The 18,937-nt window shown below is 33.4% G+C and overlaps 1 protein-coding gene across 1 annotated transcript in view; it reads left to right on the top strand.

Annotated features, from left to right (window-relative positions):
- slou (homeodomain transcription factor slouch) overlaps positions 1–18,937 on the top strand; it is a 43,249-nt gene that overhangs the window by 750 nt on the left and 23,562 nt on the right. The gene's annotated exons all lie outside the window — the stretch shown is intronic.

Genomic DNA, 18,937 nt, shown 5'->3' with positions numbered 1-18,937 from the left:
GTTATAGATGCCGTTAATTCGCTTTATATTATAGATATGAATTGTAATTAAGAGGCTACTAGTTCTGGCGTAACCGAGGAGATCAAGAATTAGGCAATGACTCATAAAGAAGACGGTTTAATCTGACAAAAATAATAAAATATAATAGAAATATGGTTTATTGTCACTGAAAATTGTACAATTTTATGGACAAAGCTTATAAAAAGTCAGAAAATAACAATAATAATTAAAATTTACTAAAATTACATAAATCGTCAATATCACAAAATAAAAGATAACAAAATATATAATCCATTGCCAAATTTAGCTAAATTGCATAATAAAAACTTAGGAACTAATTTACGAATAAGTTTAAGTTGCTGCATGTGATACCCAAATATATAAAAAAATACCTACTTTAGTTGCTTGTACCTAAACGTACTGTAATTTCTTGGTCTTGGTCTGAATAATATGGTCTTTCAGATAGATAGGCTTTTGTCGATTTACGGAACTTAAGGAAAGAAGTTGTAGATTTAAGTTGCAAAGGGAGATGGTCGTATAATTTTTTTGCCGAATATAATATAGATTTCTTTATTAACTCAGTGGACGGGATATAAACATCAAAGGTTGAATTTATGGTGTAGTAGTCATCCGTAGGTCTTGCTGGAAAATATGTATGCTAGTTTCTTACTTAACAAATCGATATGAAGGGATCATTTAAGATTAATGTCTATAAAAATACCAAGATGTTTTACAGAATCAACGATACTGATGTGGCTGTTATTAAGAAGCACGGAGTGAAGAGCTTCTTTATAAGATAACGCTACTATCTTATCCACGTTTAAAAAAAAGTAATTTAGAGTCGGACCAGGTTTTTATTTTAAGTAGATCAGAAGTTATAATTCCATGAAGAGATGCAATATTAGAGTTCCTCCAGCTAATACTGGTATCATCAGCAAAAAGAAAAATTTTACCATCGATTTTTAAGTTAGTGATGTCATTTATAAAGATAAGGAAAAGTAGAGCTTATACCAATACTGAACCTTGTGGTACTCCACAATGCTTTTGTGATTAGAGTCAGTAACATTTGCTTTAACTACTTGTTTTCTATTCCTCAAGTAAAATTGAAACCAATTCAAGGAAATACCTCGAATTCCGTAGAAATTTAGTTTTTTTTTATCAAAATATCGTGATTTACACAATCAAAAGCTTTAGCATAGTCACAAAAAACAGTGGCAGTGTAAAGGGTATTGTTTAGTGCAGTAGTACAGAAAACATAGCATCGCTGGTACATATATAAAATAAAAAGCCAAACTAACTTTGTGATAAAATGTCGTTTTCTACGAGAAAGGACATAAGTCGGGCTTTTATAAGTCTCTCAATAATTTTGGATAGGAACGGTAATAAGGCAATAGGTCTATAGTTGCAGACATTAGATTTTTTACCACCCTTATGAAAAGGAATAATAATGGCTCTCTTTAGGCAACCTGAAAATATAGCTTTTCCAAAGCAATTGTTAATTAGTGAGACCAGGACTTCCAACACATTTTTTGGGAGATTTAAGAAAATTTTTATGGATAGTCCATCAGTACTACAAGAAGATTTGCTTTTAATACTACTGATTCTTCGGATCAGTTCAGATTTATCAACCGGTCTTATAAATATTGAATTCGAGACCTTTTTTGAATTGGGGAGATAGGAAATAGGATTTTCTTGTGGCAAAATAGTTGGTGTTATATTTTTACTCACATTAACGAAGTACTCATTTAGATTTTCAGGATTTGGAATAAGAAATAAGAATATTAATTTAATTTATTGTATTTGTACCTAAATAAAACGGACTCAAGAACAACCAAAACAGTTTGTTTAAAAACCATTAAGCTGATATAATTTAATAGACTAAATTTTTATAGGAAACAAATTTTCTACTAGCTATGAGCCTAGCGTATACAAATTTAAGTGACCGTTGATCATTTTGCTCATTGATTTTCGGTAAGCAGTATATTTCTTATTGAACTTAGAATATATATTTTTTTTCTTCTTCTTCTTCTTCTTCAAGTGCCATCTTCGTTCCGAAGGTTGGCAATCATCAGGGCTATACGTATTTTCGAAACTGCTGACCGAAACAATTCGTTGCTGGTACAGCTATACCATTCCCGTAGATTCTTTAGCCAGGAGTTTCGTCTTCTTTCTATGGACATTTTTCCTGCTATTTTCCCTTGCATAATTATTCGAAGCAGTTCATATCTTTCGCCTCTTGTAATGTGTCCCAAGTATTGCAGTTTTCGTTTTTTGATCGTAAATATGACTTCCTTTTCTTTATTCATTCTTCTCAAGACCTCGACATTTGTGACTCTCTCGGTCCATGATATTCTCAGGATTCTGCGATACATCCACAGTTCAAATGCCTCTAATTTTTTGGTATCAATCTTTTTCAACGTCCATGACTCCATTCCGTAGAACAGCACAGAAAGTACGTAACATCTCATCAGGCGAAGTTTCATTTCAAGGCTCAAATCTCTTCCGCAGAACACTCTCTTCATTTTAGTGAATATGGATCTGGCTTTTTCTATTCTTATTTTGATTTCTGCTGAGCTATCGTTGTCTTCATTTATAAAAGTGCCTAAATATTTGTATTTGCTAACTCGATCGATAATTTCATTGTGTAAATATAAATTTTGGACATTTTGTGTTGATTTCGATATTACCATAAATTTAGTTTTCTTTATGTTCAAAGATAGTCCATATTCTTCGCTGCAGTCTGCTATCTTATTCACCAATGTCTGTAGCTCTTCAAGTGTTTCTGCGATCAGAACGGTGTCGTCGGCAAATCTCAGATTGTTTAATCTAACACCATTTATTTTAATACCTACGGATTGCTCAGGGAGTGTTCTATTCATTACGTCTTCGGAATAGAGATTAAACAGGGTTGGCGACAGTATGTATGTTGTATTCTTTTTTTGGTAATTTTTAAATCTGAGATTTCTGCTTCGTTTGGTATAATTCTAATTATACCCTTTCAATCAGTACTAAATTGGCCTTACCTTCGCTTATTACTAAATTTTTGTCCGTATTTATGTATCCATTATCTCCACAATTCTTGGTTATATATCGTTTATTTAATTTTGAGTAATTTTGCGAATTGTCTTGTAAACAATAGATAATTTCCTGTCCAGAGATATGTGTCCGATTTATATGAGTGTTATTGAGTTGTATTTAAGTATAACTACATCTTTTTTAATGAAAATTTTTATTGTCAATTCTTTCTTTATCGGTCGAGTTCGTTCTTTATGGCCCCAATAGTAGCATCTGATGTGAAAGAATGCATACACAAATTAAAAAAATTTTCATGTGTTGACTACTATGATTTTAACAGTAAAATTATTAAGGTATATCTAGATATAATTATTGAACTACTCACAATAATAATTAACAAATGTATTAACGAGGGTTACTGGCCTGATAGGTACATTGAAAATATCAAAATAATTCCACTTAATAAATAAGGAAATAAAAATGCTCCAGACAATTACAGACCTATTACCATAGTACCAAAAATAAGTAAAATTTTTGAAATCTTCATTAAAGATCGTATAAAAAATTATTTGGATAAAAAATAAATTATATCTAGCTCTCATTTGGTTTTAGAAAAAATATTCAACAACTAAAGCTTTATTAGAAATAATAGAACATATTGTTCACGATCTTGATTGCAATTGAACCTACTAATGGATTAATGTGTAACCTTACAAAACCTTTTGATTGTGTGGATTTTCAAACACTATTGATAAAATTGGAGTACTATGGAATAAGGGGTACCATACACGACCTTTTAAAATCATATCTTACAGGAAGAACACAGATTGTTGCATTTAATAATCAAGAATTCAATCATCTACCAGTTTCAACCGGAGTACCACAAGGATCAGTTTTGGGACCTCTGCTATTCTTGATATATATAAGTGATTTACCAAGTGCGTTGGAAAACACCAACTGTGTTCTTTTTGCAGATGACGCAACCTTATTATGTAGAGGTAAAACTGGTTACAGCCAGGAAATATTAGACAAATCTATATCCTGGTTTAACTGTATAATAAACTTAAGTTAAACGAGCAGACGAGCAGAGCACCGTAAATAAATTGGAGGCCTTTGAAATGTGGATCTACCGGAGAATGCTTAAAATTTCATGGACATCGCATACCTCAAACGAAGAAGTGCTGCATAGAATAGGCAAGGAAAGAGAACTTTTTAACACAGTAAAAGTTAGAAAAACATCATACCTAGGCCACATACTGAGAAATAATAAGTACCAATATGCCCAACTTATAGTGAAAGGAAAAATCGAGGGAAAGAGAGGCCTAGGAAGGAAAAGACTATCGTGGCTCAGAAACATCCGACAATGGACAGGGCTAAATTTTGAACAGCTAATAAGAACAGCTGAAGATAGAGAAGATTTTAAAATTGTAGTAGCCAACCTCCATTGAGGAGAGGGCACTTTAAGAAGAAGAAACGAGCAGAAAATATTATTTAGTTCCGATAGATGGGTTAAACCATCTGAACCAGTAAAGTTACTAGGTGTTACTATGGATACAGGGTTGAACTGGTCGCACCATATTGAAGGATTGTGTAAGAAGCTCGCCTCACAGATTTTTGCCATGCGCAGAATGGCTACTTCTGTGAGTCAAGATATTCTTAGGTTAGTTTATTTTGGAATGGTTCATAGTATTCTGACATATTGCATAGTTCTTTGGAAAAACTCGTCCTATGCATATACAATTTTCACTTTTCAAAAAGCGGCAATCCGAATTATTGACTCAGCAGAATATCGCGCCAGCTAAACCCTTGTTTAAAAAGTATGGCATTCTTCCTTTACCTTCAATATATACATTTGAAAGTTTGTTAACTGTTCATAATAATATACAAGATGTAAAAACACATGCTGATCAACGTCAGTATAATACAAGAAACAAAAGTCTTATCATTATACCATATTCCAGATTGTGTGTTACACAACTTAATACAATATAGATTATAATCTGTATAATTGTTTTTTAAACCTAAACAAATATATTTATATTAAGGTAATGAATTCTAAACATTTTTATAAATTAGCAAAACACTTCTTGCTGGAACACTGTTTCTACTGTATACAGGAATTTGTTTGTTTGAGCTCCTAGTGTGGTCGTTTTTATGAAAAGTATTTTACACCTAACTGAATTGTTTTTTTTTATATTTTTAAATTTCTATTTTCCACTGTATATGTTATATTATGTGTTCTTGTATTATTTCTTGGTTATTTCCTACGTATACATAAATGACTTATTTATCTATCTATCTACCATCTAAGCTATGATGGTTGACTATCATTATATACGTCTGCATTGACTTTTGAAACAACTGCTCTAAAGAGTGGACTATACTGAAATAACTTGAGCGTTGCTTTTACATATTTCTCTTTCCTATTTTTCCCAACACTTCAATATAGGTAACTCTATTAATCTATGATATTCTCAGAATTTGCTTATAATTTTTTTTTGTAATATTTGATAATCTTATTTTTTGCTGCTATTCAAATTTAATTCCTCGTTATTGTTTTAGTCAGTATTCGTTTCTAATATTTTTTGTCAAGGTAGTCGAGTAATAAATTTATGTACATGACCACACTCAGAAGCCTGATGTAATTTCCCCTCATAGTAACGTATGGTCCTAAAGTTTTGGGAAAAATTTCAAAAGCATATAACTCTGACCACAATAATCTTATATTTTTATTAAATTATTCAACAATTTAGCTTAACTATCCTTATTATAAATCAAAATTCAAATGACAGACAAGAGACCATTATTTTCGATTTGCATAATAATTCCCCTGACACGTTGCATCATCCTTTGGACGACCTCGGCGTCAATTTCACTAATTTTTGTATATATGCGTCGTCTTAACTGTTTCTGATTCTGTGCTTCCCATCCGTTATTATAGACTTTCCGACTTAATATTGCCCAGAACTCTTCAATTGGACGAGCCTGAGGTAGTTTGGGGGGATTGTCTGCTTTCGGTTCAAAGGTAATGTTGTTAGTTTCGTACCAGTTCCTTGTAATCCTCGCGTAATGACATGAAGCAAAATCTGGCCAAAAGACTATTTGATCATTTGCATGATGTGTGTTCACAAACTGAAGCAATTTAGAAAGACATCTTTGAATATAAATATTTGCGTTTAAGGCTTCGCCTCGAACAACACCAATGTAGGGCTGTGAGATAAAGCCAGCCTCAGAAATTGCACACCATACCAAAATTTTGTCCTCAAATTTTTTCTTACTTTTGAATTTTGATTTGATCAGGTACATTTTCGTAATCGTTCGTGTAAAACCCATCGTTACCCTTCATCTCAGAGTTGGACAAAGTAAAATATTTTTCATCGTCCATCACGATCAACTTGTTGACGAAATCCACTAGCCTTAACGCGCGGCAACATCTCGGAATTCTCTCTTATTGATCCTCTGTGTATTTTGGAGCTTTCCTTCTTTTCCGGTAGATAATATTGTTACTCGGTAGGATCCTGTATATTACTGTAGTCTTTCCAACATGAAATCTTCGGGCCAGTTTTCGCTGTGAGACCCCAATTTTGTTCTTAGCTGCTTCAATCAGTCTTGCCTCCCTTATATGGTTCAAAATCCGCGGTCGGCCACTTTTACGCAAGTTAACACATGGTATCCCTTTTTCACATTCTCTGATTGTGCGATAAATTGTCGATTTGCTTATGTTTTGATCTCGATAAATATTAACAATATCTCGTTTCGACATTCCCAACCATATTATAAACACCTCGACGAATATCAATTTTATAAGACATTTTGCAGAGCACAAATCAAAATATTCTGCTTTATTTATTAAATGTCAATAACTGATGACATTTCAATTCCATGGCTTTCTTTGTTAAATGCATTTTGCTTCTCAATCAGACCAGGTGAAATTTTTCCCAAAACTTTAGGACCACACGTTAAGTCTGTAAAATTTTTGCAGTTTTTTAAGAAACCTTTTATTCTTTTTCTTCCTCTTTATAATCAATTCTTCTTATTCATTGGCGGAATATTACCTCTATGGAAGGTGGTCACTCCATCTTTTTTACGGTCGTCCGATACTTCTGCCGATTGGTGACTTATCTCTTGCTATTTTGACGACTCGGGTCTCCTCCATTCTGCTTATGTGGTTATTCCATTCTTTTTTTCTATTTTCTGTCTGTTCATTTAAACACTGTACTTTACATTTTCTCCGCCTGCAGTTTTGTTAGGTGGATCGAGTAGCTCGACAGAACTGTTGCCGGTCCCAAGCCCGGATAAAGGAGGAGGGGTCTACAGCCAGGTTAGCACTCTACTGATAGATTCTAAAACCATACAGCTCATAGAAACAGGATTTTGCCTCGAAAACCTTTTATTGGTTTTAGAAAATCCCATTCTGCTTCTTGGATTTTGAACGTTATCAAAATTGGATTATTCTCATAGAAGAAAGTAAGGTCAGTTTTAATTCCAACTGCGTAAAGTCGAGTTTCATCTAGACAGAACATAGAAACATAAAACTCTTGTTGGGCTGTTAATACCGACAGTCTTGCATGCACATTCATATTGTAATCACTATTGCTCGACTCTTTTTATTTTTTTAAAAATGTCTCTAATACTGATAAGTTCTATAAATATTTTTAAGTTGCAAACATAATCAAGATGCTTGTATAACATTAATTACCAAATTATTCCGATATTCCGATAATATTGAAAAAGCAATTTTTGGGGGACATGAAGGACGTCTCGCGGGATAAAGCACCTGTCATGTCTTGCAGAAAAATCGTTGTCTCGTTCCGCAGCAAAAATCGCTGTCACGTCCCGTGTGCCGTTCCGTCCGGCGAAACAAAGTGTGTTACGGGACATCCCGAGCCTTCCCTAATCGCAATCTATAAAAATCGCAAAGTAGGAAAATGCTCAATATACCATTTAATTAAACTAATGAGCTACACCCTAAGATTTTCTTAACACTTTGACTGCCGCGGTTAAATACTTAATATACTAGTTCTTGCGTCACATGCCCCCTATTGCACGTGTGTACATGTAAGTACTTCATGCCCTCTTGTACACAGAAGTATAATTTTTGCATATATTACATACAGATAACTATTATAGAAATATTAATCTACTTTCATCTCAAACAGAAGATACTGCCAACATCCGGTCTAGCACAGACAGCTAAACAAATTTTCTCTTGGAGGTAATTGGATAAAATTAAAGATAATTATAAAAACAAAATACTTTATATTAAAATAAACAGAACAAACGCATTTTAAAAGTAATTGGTAATTTCTGCTTCTTTTTATTAATTATGTGCCTTATTAAAACAAGGTAAACAGTATCATCCAGGTTGACCAGGGCAATCGGAACAAAAAGTTATAATCCTACGAACTTTTTATCCACTTCAGGGTAACTTAAACCTGAAGATTTTAATACTTGACGACAGCCTCTACATGGCTTTCGTCGTTTCCTTCCAGGCCCTTCAGGTTTGGTAAAAGTATGCAATTTTTTTTGGAAGTGGCATTCTGTAATGCTCATTTTTGTTTAAGAGCACATATTGAATATAATTAAACTATTAACAATAGCTGTCCCGAGTATCATCTCAAATACTACTTTCCTAAAAAAAATAATAAGAAAGAGATATTAAAATTATGACTTATTTTTTTTACCGATACCATTTCAAGCTTCAAAGTAGTACTGTATGGTAAAATGATATCTGGTCAGAATAGTCTACGCCTTTCTTTGCAGAGTTGTAATCAATTATACATTTCGGTTTCACAATATCCTCTTTTCGACTATTCTGCTTTCCTGTTGGAATTAACTGTTTAGTATGGGCTGGGACACTTGAAATAATTAACACAGGTCTCTTATCCATCCACTTAATAATTCCTAGTCCATCTTTCTTTTTTCCAATGACCTCTGTTCGCTTCATCTTCTTGGACTGGTTAAAAATAGGTGGTATTCCTTTTCTGTTTCCTCTTAGTCCCACAGTACATAATATTTTCTGCTAATAATCTTTTAACGAGAGATATTCCTGAATAAAAGTGATCAGCAAATAATATTTTGCCAGCTTTATCTGTGATACACTGAAGTAATTTTAGAACAACTGCTTCAGAGTGTGCTACATTAACTGGTTGTTGTTCATTTTTTCTTGGGTAAATACTTACATTGAAAGTATAGCCTTCAGGAGAACAGAGTTTGTATAGTTTCACTCCATATTTATGAGTCTTGTTGAGGATGTACTGACGAAAATGTAGTCTCCCTCTGAAAGGTACCATAAATTCATCTATAACGAGAATGTTGCCAGGCTCCATTATTCTTTGAAAATTTTTGAATCAACTTCGTAACTAAATTTTCTATTTTGTATAATCTATTAGTGGTATCAGATGTCTTATTATTTTCAAAATAAAGAAGTTTCAATAAAAGCAGAAAGCGGTTTCAAGTAAAACTTTTGTGATAAATTCATTATAAAATATATCATCTTTGCACCAATATAAATTTAAATGTGAGACCAATTACTATATTACTCATAGAAAGGCTCTTATTTCAGTTTTGTTTGTGGCTGTCCATAAATTTAAACTGGATTTTCTTAAGTGTCGCATACTTAATTGTTGAACAGCATAAATGTTGGATTCAGAAACAATAATATCCAATATTTCATCAGTTACGAAATGACTAAAAACGTCTATTGGTTTCTGTACCGCATGTGATTCAATACCAACTAATGTATTCTTTCTTACTACAAAATCGTCACCATCTACATCTTCTTCTAAATCACACCATTCATCACTGTCACTATTCTCAGCACTCTGTTCATTATCATATGATGGAACTTGATCATGTAGTGTAGTAATAATTTCGTCATCACTATCAATAGAAGAAATTTAAATCGGAGGATGAAGAAGATAAGAAAATAACTTTTATCTAGCAATGAATCGTCACTGTCAAAGGGATCCTCGATACTGTCGGCATTAGATGAAGATTGAGTTGTTGTCTGCTCATTCTGCATATCGAGTTCATCAGCCTGTTCGTTATCCATTTCGTGTTCTATTTCTGTTCGTATAAACTGTTCGTTTTCATTATTAAAATTTTCGTGACTTTCAATCAACCCTGTATTATCATGTAATTTATTTAAAATAGTATTTGCTTCAGAACTCTCTCCAAAGTTTTTATGATCACTGATTGTTTGCTCATTTGCAACTTCTATCACTTTTTGTTTCACTATATCAACCATATACCTTGCCCCTTTCGACATTTTACCAAGTACTGCTCACACTTCAATAAACTGCAATAAACTGAAACTGAATATATACAACGACAAGCACCAACGACTTGAAACGAATGGCAATGACACATGCCTCCCGGGACCTGTAACGTAAAGTAACAATAAATTTTTGTTTATGTGCGGCACGTGTCTCCGGGGACATGTCTCAAATTACTGACATCAGTAGCGAGAATTAAAAATTTGCTATCGATAGCTATTTGTTATACTTAAATCCACGTACAAATACCATTTTTATCGCTACCGCAAGATGCGACGGTTTAGCCAATTTTACTACAGCACAGTTGAGAAATTACGAACATGCCCCTGGAGATACGTGACGCAGTCAAGGTGTTAGGAATACTTTACAGCAGAATCAGACTTAAAAATAAAGAGAATCTTGAACAAACGCAATTTGGTTTCAGAAATGCACTCAGGATTAGAACGTCCTGTTGCAGAAGTGTCGAAATATGTTTTACATACTTTGTGCATTTCAATTTGACAAAGTCATTTATCATTTATCAGAAAAAGCATTTGTTTTGTGTAGAGTGTGAAACAAATAAATCCAAAGTTATCAAAATAACCACGATACACCTCTCACTGTCGGTTAGAATGTCTACGTATAATAAAAATTTGTAAAACGAGAAAGTCTAGAAGTTGTTTATTGTATGACAATACATAAATCTTGTTCAAGATGTGTATAGGTTTTTGTGGGAAAGAAAATATCTTCCTATTCTCTCAATTAGTTGATTTTATAGCCAAGACCAACATCCTATAAAAATTAACCGTTTAAGTTTTAGAAGTAATAAAATAATTCTAATTAAATGATTTAAAAGTGCAACATATGTATCCAGTTAAATATGACAACTTAAAAATACATTTAAACTTACTATATGATTTAATGTAGCATTAAAACCAAAATCAAAAAATTTGCGGAGGTTGGGAGTCTCATATGTTTTAGAGACCGGTCATAAAATTAAAACAACGAACGTGGTAATAACCGATTTATATGATTATTTTTAGCAAACATTGAACATTGTAAAATAAAGCATAAATTATTCAATGGAAGCTATGTTAGTAAATATAAATGAGCGAGTCATTTATTTACCGTAAAGAAATTAGTATTTTTTATTTATTTAGTAAAATAATAAATACATTGCATTTTAAGTTAAGAGGTTCTTTTTTTTTATAGCCCTTTTTCTATCCGAATTGTCGAATAAAGGCCTCTCCCATTTCTCGCCATTCATCCCTGTTGTGTGCTAGGCGTTTCCACATTGGTCCTGCGATTCTTTTGATGTCGTCGCTCCAGCGCATTTGAGGTCTTCCTCTTGGTCTCTTCGCATCGTACGGTCGCCAGTTTCCGACTTCTTTGTTCCATCTACCATCTTTGAGACGTTCGTTGTGTCCAGCCCATTTTCATTTTAATTTAGCTGCTTGTTTGCGTCCTTTATTTTTGTTTTGTTCCGGATTGCTTCGTTCGTTTGCCGATCTATTAGTGAAATACCAAGCATATGTCGTTCCATGGCTCGCTGAGTTTTTCGAATCTTGTCCATGTTCTTTTTTGTGAATGTCCAGGTTTGAGCTCCGTAAGTGAGAACGGGAAGGATACAAGAATCGAACACTTTGGTTCGAAGGTTTTGGGGTATCTTTTTGTCTTTCAGTATGTATGAGAGTTTTCCAAATGCGGCCTATCCCATTCTTACTCGTCTGCTTATTTCGGTAGTTTGGTTTTCTTTGTTTACCTTGATATTCTGACCCAGATATATGTATTCTTCTACATGTTCCACTTTTGTTCCTTGGATGGTTATCGTCGGTTGATCATCTTTATTCGACATTAGCTTAGTTTTACTCAGATTCATTTTCAGTCCTTTTTTTATGGATTCCGTATGAAGCTCATCGATCATCGTCTTCAGTTCTTTCCAGCTGTCGGCTATTAGTACTACGTCATCTGCATATCTTAGATGGTTTAAATACTTTCCGTTTATCGATAGTCCCTTCGTTTCCCAATTTTTAGTGATTTAAAGATGTCTTCAAGTGCAGCAATAAATAGTTTTGGAGATATGGTGTCTCCCTGTCTTACTCCTCGGTTGATTTTTATTGGCCTCGTTTTCATTCCGTTCTTGTCTTCATATATATCAAGAATGGTCCTTGACAGCAGCGAATCATGAGCCTGTTCTCTTAAGTTAGATTATCTATTTGTTATTCGGCTCACTCCTATTATTCTTCACATTTATTTTATTGTTTTTGTTTTGCTATCTTCCTATTTATATTACGTAAATTTATTTTTGGATATAAAGTTTTCTGTTTTCTGCTTCTCTTTAATTCAGTCGAAACACGTTCATATCTGGCACTCGGTCGTAAGACCTTTGTACCATTACCATTAAATTCCAATAAGTCCATTTTCCATTAAATTCCAATAAGTCCTATGGCGTCAACAATATCCTCATTGCTAGTTTCAGGACCTCTTCTGGTTTAATCCTCTGTTGACCAGTCAGTTTCTGTCACATATCTCTAAGTTCACTAAGTTCTTCGTTTTAATATTTTCATTTTGAGCTTAATTTTTGTTATTATTGGTTGTAAAGAGAGGTAGAAGAGGTAGAAGAACTATACCATAGCATTAATTAAATCAAGGAAATTGTACACCTGAAAATCTCCACAGGATTCTGTGGAAAGGATTGTAAGGAATCAGATTGATTATATACTAGTAAATAAGAGGTATAGGAACAGCTGTACATCTGTCGAAACATACCCAGTGGCAGACATAAATTCTGATCATGTACATACTAGTTGTAGGTAATTTCAAAGTCAGAATGAAGAGAGTTACAAGTAAGTCGATGAAGAAGTATGATGATAGAAAACTGAAAGATAGCAATGTTCGACTGAAGGCGAGTAAAAACCCCAATACAAAGCTGCTAAAATGCAGAAATGCAGAAACTATAGAGAAAAGTCTGACCGTGATACAAGAAACAGTGAGAGAAATAAAATAACAACACCTGAAGAAAAATAAATAGAAAGGGAAACCTTAGATGACCGATGAAATACTTTAACTTATGGATTAAAGAAAAAAAACAAAGAAAATCTTTAAGAATATAAGAGAATACATACCTTCGTCAGAAGAAAGATAAGAGAAGCCAAAGAGAAACAAAAAATAGAACAATGTCAAGAAATAGAGGAATATTAGAGTCGATACAATAACTTCAATGTCCATAAAGAGGCGAAGGAAATAGCTGGAAAGTTCCGAGTAATACCAGATAATACAAGAACCCACCATTAAAGAAAATCCCGAAATCCTGCCAGAAGAAATAACGGCAGTTGTTAGACAAATGAAGGATGGAAAGGCACCGGGACTAAATAAAATTCCTGCAGAACTGCTGAAGCTATTAGATGCAGAACAAATAAAAATAATAAATGAAATATTTAATAAAATATGCAAGGCAGGAAAAATACCAGTAGAGTGGCTCAAATCGGAGTTCGTACCATTGCCCAAAAAACCAGGAGCAAAAGTTTGTGAAGACTATAGAACCATAAGCTAATAAACCAACCGCTGAAACTATTTTTAAAAGTCATCCACTAAAGAATTTACCGGAAATGCGAGGAACAATTTGCGCCCAATCAGATTGGATTTGTGAACGCCGTCGGTACGAGGGAAGCTTCATTTAGCATGCAGGTATTGTTTCACAAACGTAGAGATGTCAGTTGTGATGTTTTTGCATGCCTGATTGACTATAAGAAGGCTTTTGATAGAGTCAGCCATGATCAAATGATAGAAGTGCTTAAGAGGACAGGGATTGACGGAAGAGACCTAAAAATTATAGCTAACCTGTATTGGAATCAATCAGCGGTGCTCCGAATAGATATAAGATATACAGATCAGGTCATAATCTTAATGGGAGTGAGACAAAAGTGCATAATTTCACCACTGATATTCAATCTGCGCTCGGAGCACATTTTTAGATAACTTTAAAGGGGCTTTAAAAGATATTAATGAAGGCATATCAATAAATGGAGTCAAGTTCAATAAACTGTCGTATGCAGATGATACAATAGTGTTTTCCAATACCATAGAAGGACTGCTAAACTTATAAACACCAGCAAAACCAAGCTAATGATCATCAGCAAGGAAAACATAACTGGAGCAAATCTGTATGTGAAGCAAATGAGAATTAAAGTCTCACAGTACAACTACTTAGCAACTATAATCAAGGCTCCTTAAATGTTACGCGTGCTCAGTGCTTCTGTACGGAGTAGAAACGTGGACATTGAAGACGGAAACTCTATCAAAAATTCAGTCTTTTGAGCTATGGTTATACAGAAGGATCCTGACGATACCATATACAGACTAAGTCACCAATGAAGACGTACTGCGGAGGATGAACACAACTGCGTATTTGGTCAACATCGTGAAGGGCCGTAAGCTGCAGTACTTGGGACATATCATGAGAAATGAAATCAAGGCGGATATGAGCTACTCCAATGCATTTTGTAAGGTAAAATCACGCAAAATAATACTTACGGAAACTCTCTGTCTCTTCCCATTGTCAGATTCAATAGGGTCGGTTAGTTCTTCTTCTACTTTTACTTTTATTGTGTTGTTTTGGTAAATATTTTCGATCGTTTTGATTATTCCTAGAGGTATCTCTCTTGCGTACAATAAGCGGCTAACGTTCTTTAATTTAATCCGATCAAAGGCCTTCTTAAGGTCCACGAAACATAGATATACCAGTTTTTTTGTATACTAATGATTTCTTTTGCACTTGTCATATTATAAATATGGCGTCGGTGCATGATCTTCCCGACCTAAAACCTTGTTCTTCTTCTGCTAGTTTTATAATTTCATTCAGTTTATTTGTTATCACTTTGCTTGTTAATTTTAGTGTTGTGCTTAATAAATTAATTCCTCTGTAATTTTCCGGGTCCGATGTGTCTCATTTTTTGAAGAGAGGTATTAGGATGTTTGATCTCCACTCTTAAGGAATTCTGTTTTGTTCTATTATTTTTTGGATTAGTGTTAATAGTTGTTTGGTCAGATCTTACGTTGATTATTTTCGATATAAGAAATTGTAGAGAAAATCAAAACAACGAAGAAGATCAAAGAAGACGAAATAAATTAGAACACCGAAGAATACCAAGGAAAGTGTGTAAAGTGCCCTAAACTTTGAAGATGGCGCAGTCTTTTGCCCAAATTCTGAAAGTAGAGAAGAATTAATTTTTATTTTCTACCTAAAAAATAATAAAAACTTTTTAATAAAAAATTGTATTTTTTACGCTAGAAAGGTTTTACACAAAATATTTAAAAAATTATTTCTACAAATTTTATACAGAGCTATGCACATATTTTTCAATTGTTTTGAATTTTAAAGCAAAAGTCTGCTAATAGAATAATCAAGGTCTGTACATAATGACTAAAAGTTATCTATTACAAACTACAGTGTCATTTTGAAAGCCATTCGAAAATTATAACTTAGTTTCGTAATTCTGTCTTATTTCTAAATGAATGTTTCCCCAAATAAACAAATTAGCCCTAAAAACAACTGGAAACAATCACAGAGCAAAGTAATTGCGAATTCGGAACACCTTAGGAACATAAATACTCCACTAAGTTCTCAGTTGGAGTAGTTCATGCTGAATTCTGAGTAACTTCAGCTGCGGCCGTAACGTCTTGAGATGGAAACAATGCGATCCTTGGAATAACGGAAGCGGGACATGTAATTAACAGCCTCAGCTTAATTGCCTCAGGGCTCGTTAGCAAGCCGTGAACTTTGTAATTAATCCTTTGGTTTTGCTGCTATTTCTCTAAGCAGATGTATTAATTATGGAAACGCAACGCTCGCTTTGCTTTGCTTTGCTATTAGCGGTTCTTTCGTATATTTTGAATCAGTTTACTAAATTATGTAGACGCTACGATGGTTTACTAATTGAGCTCTAATGCCGGTTACTTTGGTATAGGCTTTTAATATTCTTAATCGATTAATGTATCCAAGTACCAACTATTATACTTAGACATAAAAACAAGTTTTTTCTTTGGTTCTCATTTTCTTTGGTGTAATTCACAAATTATAAAATATATTCCTTATTATTGTAGATCCAAACTTGAGAATATAAAAGGCTCATCAGAAGAAACTTTGAATTTGCAACCAATACATTATTGTAATAACATTTAAAAGAACAAACAGTTTATTGATGTTTTGATGAAAATCTAAAATAATGAACAAGAAAAAACAAATTTGTTTATATTAATAAAACATACATACAGTTTGAATTTGATTGAATTTGAAAAAATTATATCAGAGAGAATAAATCAGACTAAAATTTCAGAGTCGATAGCTTTAATCAGTTTGTACTGGATGCTGCTAATACAGCCATAGGAAAATCTCAACTTTTAAAGAAACACAAACCAGTTCCCTGGTGGAATATACAATGCGAGACCGCTATTCAATTAAGTAAAACAATTTGGAACCGATACAAAAAGTACAAAAATATTCATCTATTAACAGAGTACAAAAAATGTAAAGCTAAAGCAAGGAGAGTCATGAAAAAAAGCAAACAAGAATCCTGGCAGAAATACATATCTAGCATTACCAGCAACACAAAGATATCATTGGTTTGGAAAAAAAATAAGAAGACAGCATACTTACCAACAAATCGTAAGTCTAGAAAAAGAAGGGACGTTACTAACTGACCCACAGGATATAGTAAATGAACTAGCTGATACCTATCAAAAGTTCTTATTCAGCCAAAATTACAGTAACCAGTTCTTAACTCACAAACAACAGGAGGAGGCAGTACCTATTAACAATTTTCGATGAATTAATTTAACCCTATCAATACACTACTTGGTTATGGGGAGTTTCAAGAAGCACTTAATAGCATTAAAGATACTTCACCAGCTCCAGAGGACATACCAATACAATTTATTAAAAACCTTTCCATAGAAGCAAAAGAGTTTCTACTCAAAATTTTTAATATTATTTGGTCAGAAAAATCATTTCCAAAAATCTGGAAAGATGCCATTGTTATTCCTGTTATTAAACCAAATAAAGATAAATTACAACCAGAATCATATCGTCCTATTTCATTAACATGTTCTTTATGTAAACTTATGAAAAAAAAAAATAGTAAACAAAAGATTAATGTGGGATCTAGAACATAATGATCAACTTACCATCAAACAAGCTGGCTTTAGACCAGACAGATCTACAAACGTCAACATTATAGATCTAGAAAACGCTATTCACGAAGCTTTTAAAAATAATCAAAAATGTATGGAAATTTACTTTGACATAACTAAAGCATTTGATACATTATGGAAACACCGCATACTGAATATTCTAAAAAAATGGGATATCGAGGAAATATTTTGGCCTACATAAACAATTTTTTAACTCAAAGAACGTTTTAAGTCCGAGCGAATGATGCTATATCCTATCTTAGAGAACAACAAAAAGGAATCCCACAAGGATCGATTATCAGTGCTACTTTATTTTTATTAGCAATAAACAATCCAATAAAAATTATTGCGAAACCTGTTCAGACAAGACTATATGCTGATGGCCTAATTATTTACATCAAAGGCAAGAGCGTTAATCGTATGGCGTCACTATTACAAGAACACTTAAATAAACTAGTAAATTGGTCCCTAAGTACCGATTTCAGGTTTTGCTTTAATAAAACAAAATGTTTAATATTTTCAAAAAGACATATCGTGGATAAACCGAATCTAATGCTTGAAAACCAAAATCTTTTCTTTTCTCTACAAACGAAATAAAATTTCTAAGGGTGATATTTAATCAACAGTTAAATTAGATAATCATGTCCAGCAGTTAGTTTTTTCATGTCGAAATGGCCTTAACTTGTCAATGTATCTAGCTCACAAAACTTCAGGTGCCGATGGTAAAACACTACTCATGTTATACGTCAGCAACAAACGGATTGTGGTTTGAGTTAACATCTGCTCCAGGATAAATTTTAACTGAGGTTATAGAGTTTTTATATCTGCTATTTATGAGTATAAAGTCTATCTGGTTTCTGACAATGTGGTTTTCTGTATGTGAAGGAGAGGTCCATGTATATAGTCTTCTCTTAGGAAGCTAAAATGAAGTATTGGCAATTACTATATTATTTTCTTGGCAGAATTCTATGGGCCTTTCTCCTCTCTCGTTTCTAGTTCCTAATCCAAACTGTCCAACTATATTTTCAACTTTACCTACTCCAATTTTTGCATTAAAGTCTCTTAAAATGTAAGTTATATCTCTAGATTTTGTTAACTTGATTGTATTGTGCAATTTTGAATAAAACTTTTCGATCTCATCTTCGGTTTTATCAGCTGTGGGAGCATAGAATTTTTTCTTCTTCTTTAGGTGCAATCTCCGCTACGGAGGTTGGCAATCATCATAGCTATTTTAATTTTTGAGGTAGTAGCTCTAAATAGTTGTTTTGAGCTGTATCCAAACCATTCTCTCAGGTTCTTGAGCCATGAAATTCGTCTTCTTCCGATGCTTCTTCTGCCATTTATCTTTCCTTGCATTATGAGTCGCAGGATGCCATACTTCTCGCCCCGCATCACATGTCTGAGATACTGTAGCTTTCTTTCTTTAATTGTAAGTTCAACTTCCTTCTTTTTACCTATTCTTCTCAGTACTTCATTGT

The sequence above is a fragment of the Diabrotica undecimpunctata genome, chromosome 2 (assembly GCF_040954645.1).
Source record: "Diabrotica undecimpunctata isolate CICGRU chromosome 2, icDiaUnde3, whole genome shotgun sequence".
NCBI lineage: Eukaryota > Metazoa > Arthropoda > Insecta > Coleoptera > Chrysomelidae > Diabrotica > Diabrotica undecimpunctata.
The sequence above is the reverse complement of the archived record's forward strand: the minus strand, read 5'-3'. Positions and strand labels throughout refer to the sequence as shown.